Source organism: Adiantum capillus-veneris, chromosome 23, assembly GCF_014529385.1.
Source record: "Adiantum capillus-veneris isolate H3 chromosome 23, ASM1452938v2, whole genome shotgun sequence".
NCBI classification, from domain to species: Eukaryota; Viridiplantae; Streptophyta; class Polypodiopsida; order Polypodiales; family Pteridaceae; genus Adiantum; species Adiantum capillus-veneris.
Window position 1 is genome coordinate 86,869,462 of NC_140953.1, and position 5,370 is coordinate 86,874,831.

General features: G+C 43.6%; 1 pseudogene; it reads left to right on the top strand.

Moving 5' to 3' along the window:
* The first annotated feature begins 1,647 nt into the window (after positions 1 to 1,647).
* Positions 1,648 to 4,904, top strand: LOC147428115 (uncharacterized; annotated as a pseudogene).
* Positions 4,905 to 5,370: the final 466 nt, after the last annotated feature.

Genomic DNA, 5,370 nt, shown 5'->3' on the forward strand with positions numbered 1-5,370 from the left:
GTGGCTCTACGAATTTCCTTCTCGCACCCCTACCCCTGCCTTGCAATACGTGCCCAGCTGACTTGCAATACGCAGCTATCTGCCTTGCAATACACGCCTAGCTGCCTTGGCTCCACAAACTGCAGAGGAAACAGAACCATCCCTGCCATGTCAGCGCCATCATCTTCGAAAAAGACAAAGACATTGTAGTCTTCCATGGCAGAGCGCACAGATTAGGTGATCATTTGACAAAGGTCACGTCATCATTTGATGAAGCAGAGCTCAGGTGGCCGCCCAGGGTAGGTGATCATTTGACGAAGCAAAGCTGCAACCAGAGTAGGCAAACAGGTGGAGATTGGGTGGAGATGAAGAAGGCATTGCTCATGCCATGCAGCCCCCTCAAGGCATTTTCACCACACAACAAAGTGAGTCAGCCAGCATGAACTTCTTTGCTTGTTCAAGTGTGCACTTGAACAAGCAAAGAAATTCATGCTCAATTTTCTAACCTTAAAACTCAGCAAAATCAGCATGCTCGGTTTTTGAAAATTCACTTCCCATGTTCTGTGTGTCTGATGAGGCCGACTCAGAACCTCAAAGTGCCATCGTGTGTACCTTAGCCTACGTATACTTCTCTGCAGCATGGCTTTTCTTGCCTCCATTAATTCGAGTGAGCGTAGGTTTGCATATCTCAGATGAATTTAAGCACATACAGAATTGTTATGGATCTCTTGATCAGCTGCTAAAGAGGGTAAGTTATCTATTTATGGTATGCTCTATTAAGATCACCAAACTCCACTTGTGTCAAAAGGATATTGCAAACCGAAGGCTGCATCAGTCGTATCTAATTCGTTGCATCAGTCGTATCTAGTTCTTACCAATGTTCATTATGGAAAAATGCTAATGCTAATCAGAGCATTGTGGTCAAACTATGGCTATGGTTTACAGGATAACAATGGCTTTCATTTAGATAGGAATAAAATGTTATAAACTATGACCTGGTAGCTTATAAACTATGACATGGTAGCTTATAAACGTGCATCTCTGCGAGAAGTGATTAGTGAATAATCTTTGATTGTTCAAGTGCGTTGAGCGCATTAGAACAATCAAAGACATCCCGGACGTTCTTGCAGTTTGTCCACCTTGGAAAGGCGCCATGGAGCAGCGAAGGGTTGTCCGACATTAGGTTTTACCTGTGACCTTCTTCCATTGTCTTGATGCCTTGATGACTTGGAGGTTTGATGCCAATGAAAATGAGCTTGGGTCTTTGAGTGTTTGATGATCTGTGTTTTTTAGTTGTAGTTTTCTTTTGCTCGTACCGATGCATCTATTGCCAGTTGTAGGAATTTGAATGGGCCGGCTACAATGGACCAGTTCTCAAAATTGCACCCTATCTCAAAAAGCCGCCTTGTTTTAATTATATTTACAGTGGAGCCTCCCTGTTTTAAGTATAGTGGAGACGCGGTTCTCTAAAAGCCACCTTGTTGTAACTATATTTACAGTGGAGCCGCCTTTTCCGTGATGACGGGTCAGCCTCAACTTTGTGACAGGCACTTGTGTGTGGGGGGCCATGACTTTGTGACAATCACTTGTGTGTGTGGACCAATGGTCTTGAACGACTTGACAAGCACTATGTGGTTAGCTTTGGTATTTTTGTCTTATACTAACTAGATGTCATGGGTGACAAGGTCAGTTTGCATGAAAGCTAAATGTTGCTTAGTTGTTGAATCCGAACTTCCAATGGTTAAAAAGAGGAAAATTTTACAGGCTGTTAGCAGAGTAGGTAGCTCAAGGACTTTCGCAAGAAGGGGTGATTTGCTCAGTACACTAGATCAAGCTACCACATCCCTCCAAGGAAGAAATCCTGACCACGAAGCTGAAGTGTCCCCAGAGAAGCATGCCGACACTATTGATGTTGTCATAGAAGATATTCCTAACCCAGACCAAGTTGTGGGTGTTGTTGTTGGAACTGAAGATGGCTCAGGGGATCAGGATGAATTTGTCGAAGAAGCCCAAGAATTAGTAGCTGCAAGTGTAGGTGGGCCTGACCAGGCGGATGACGATGGTCAGTCTGAGAGTGTCTCCACCCAGACCACTACCTTAGACCCAGCTACCACAGGAAAGAAAAAGATAGAGATCTATGGAAAAATTTTGGAAACTTCAACGCCATAGGCATTTTTGGAGAGGATCAAAGTGAAGCGCGTCCAACCACCCCCTATGGTCCCACTGTGCAGAGTGCTTCCAACCGAGGCAATTAGGAAGATTAGCCCACTTACAGAGAGGACTGTGTCAAGGAGCTTCAAGAAAATGGGTGGCTATATTCCTAGAAAAGGGGCCTTCACCGTCAGTATATATGATTTGGAGGGAGAACAGACTTTGTTAATAGATGCAATGCATGAAAGTTGGGATGATAGGTGGAAGGAATTGAACCAGAGGTACGAGGAGGAATTGCTTCAGAGCGAGGAGTGGGGTCCCTATCTTACAGGCAGAATGTTGCATATCTTGGATGGAAACAACAGACATCGAGCATGGATGGCTTTCATAGCTGAGGGTAAGATCATATTTAGCCATTTTGAAGCAAAGCACTGTAGTGTTTTTATGCAATTTTCTAGAGTTTAGGAAGCAAGATGTTGGAGAATTACTTTTCTCCCTATCACGCTTAAACAAGTAAGCTCCATTGGTCTTTACTGTGAATGAATTGCCATTAATAAATTTACTGTGAATGAATGGCCATTAATAAATTTCTTTTTCTTTGATGTTTGTCTGACATAGGATAAACGAGTTTGCCTTTGTGCCAACCACATTTGGGGATAGACTCTTCCAGCTTAGGAAGCTAGGTGAGTCTGACAAGAGCACACTTTTGTCCTACCTGGAAGAAGAGGACAAAGCATGGGTGGAATCAGAGATGAGGATTCAAGGTGGTCGGGGTAAGAAGAGCTGGTTTTCATTGCCCATTCAAATCATGACCTGGCTAATCTTCAAGGATGACATGGAAAAAAAAATTGAAGAGCAGTAAAAGGGGCTTCTTATTGATGACAAAGGTAGCCATGACAAGATTATAAGGAACGTGGAGACACTTTATCGAGGTAAGACATCAAAGTTTGCAAGGATTGTAGACCCAAGAAATGGGGAGCAGTATTGGAATGCTCTGTTGTCACTGCCTTGGCATGAGCCATCCACCCACATTGCCACTGAGGAGAAACTGAACATGATAGGATCATCAATGATTAGCGATGCTAATAAAGCTCAGATTGTGCGCATGCTGGACAACCACAATGCAAACCAGAGAACTTTAGAGGGACTCCCAAATGACAAAGCTAAGGTTCATGATTGGCTGCATATGTATTGATTTTGGTTGCAATTGGCAGACCATGGTCGTATACTCATACAAGAGATAAGGGAAGTCGATCATTTGCCTCCACCTCCTGAATCTCGTTGGAACTCATACGTACAACTATGTAGAATGAGGTTCTTTCGAAAGGCTTTCAAGACTAATGAGGGGGGAATAAAGTTTTCTAATGAGCCTGATCTTCAGCCCAGCCTGAAGACAGCTGCAACACGCGTGCTTTACAGGTGCAACTCCTTTCTTTTGTTGTTTCTTCCATTTACTATATTGGTGTAGAGGCTCATTTCATCTGTTTGATCTCTTGTAGGTGGTTCTGAAAAGAGCATGCTGAGAAACATATAGCAGAAATACTTGCCATGGAGTACGTTTGGGACCAGCCGGTTTACATGTACCAAGATGTGAAACTTGGTAGGGTAAGTATAGCTCTTTGATGATTGAATGATCTCCTCTTGCAAATAATGTTGTCATGGCCCATGACAAGTGCACATTTAATGTAGCATCTGAGTGAGATGGAGACAAGGCACTGCCCTTGGTGGCTGGACTTTCTTGGTCAATGGGCACCAGAGGAGGAATTAGAGTTGTATGACTTGCACAAGACACAATTGCAGATGGGGACAACAAAACATCAAGAGCGAAGGGGGGACTCAATATCTCACTTTGCCTCCACTGGGTCAACAGTATCTAGGAGTAGTGGCAAGAGGCCTCCAATGCCAGTAAACCTCGGCAAAGAAATAGTTAATAAATACTTGGCGGCACAACAATAGTCTGAAAGGGAAAGGACAACCACCTTAGGAGTGTCCAACAGAAAGGGCACTTATGTTCCACCTGAATTGAAACCAGCAAGTAAGGCTAAAAGATATAAATGTCTTTGGCACTATCAAATACGTGCCGGCGCCTAAAAGAAGAGTTGTGTGCAGGCACTGTGTTTTGCTTTCATGTTGAGGTGGAGGACTTGTGGAAGGCAATGACTAACCCAATCAAGAGCGAGGAGCTGACCTCTAGTGTATCTGAGGCACTGACTATTGTCTGCAGCGTAGGGAGGATTAAAGGGAAGCAAGTAGACAACTGTGTTGATCTAATAATGGTTGACTTTCCTTCTAATGTAGCGGTGGAAGGATTTTCCCAGAAGAATGTTCCGGGGTGGAACAGGCTTGGCCCAATGACATTTGAGAGCACTTTCAAGCTGGTAGACCTCTACCTTTCTGACTTGGGATATCTAGTTTGCTTGTATCCACTGGAGGAAGGAGTGTCTATTGAGCGCATAGCCACCAGATTGGGGTTTGCAATGTTCCGACGACAGATTGTCCATTGCACTCCACCAATTGGAACCAAAATCGGGCACATTGTCATGCATGTGAGTCTCCCTCCATTTGGTTTGGGTTGTTGTTTGTGGCCAAGTATTGAGTGATATATATTCTTATGATTTGGAGTGGTTGTGCTTTAGGTGTCTTGTTTAATGCTATCGGTCTTTGTGAGATCATCCACCCCAATAACAACTCTTGATGTACATGAGGACCAACTAGCAAAGATGGACCTTGGGGAGGGTTTTCAATCAGCAAAGGACATAATATATGATGTGTAGGAGCCTAATTGATGCTTTGAATTTATGCATAGGACATTTAATCTTGAAAGAATGTGCATGAAGGTAACAATGTGTAATTTTATGGATGCTCTATCATGCAGGGTTCCCCTTGAGGATATTTCAGTATGCAAGGGAAAGCCTTGGCGAGGTGGGACTTAGCGTGGCGAGAAGTTGGCAAAGTACATAATATCCTTGTTTAGTTGCATTGAAGACACGGTGCTCGACCTCTTTGCAGGCAGCACGGGAACGTTTGGGTTGGTTGCTGCCTTCATGGGTTGCCATGTTTTGATGTTTAAAGGAGATGACCGGATCTATTCTAGACTCCTTCTTCCTTATCGAAGTATTGAATTGTAGTTGACATGTTGGAAATGTTTTTCATTGGTATATGGTTGAATTTGTTGTGTACACATAAGGCTATATGCACCGGATTTGTTCTAGACTCCTTCCTTATCGGAGTATTGAACTA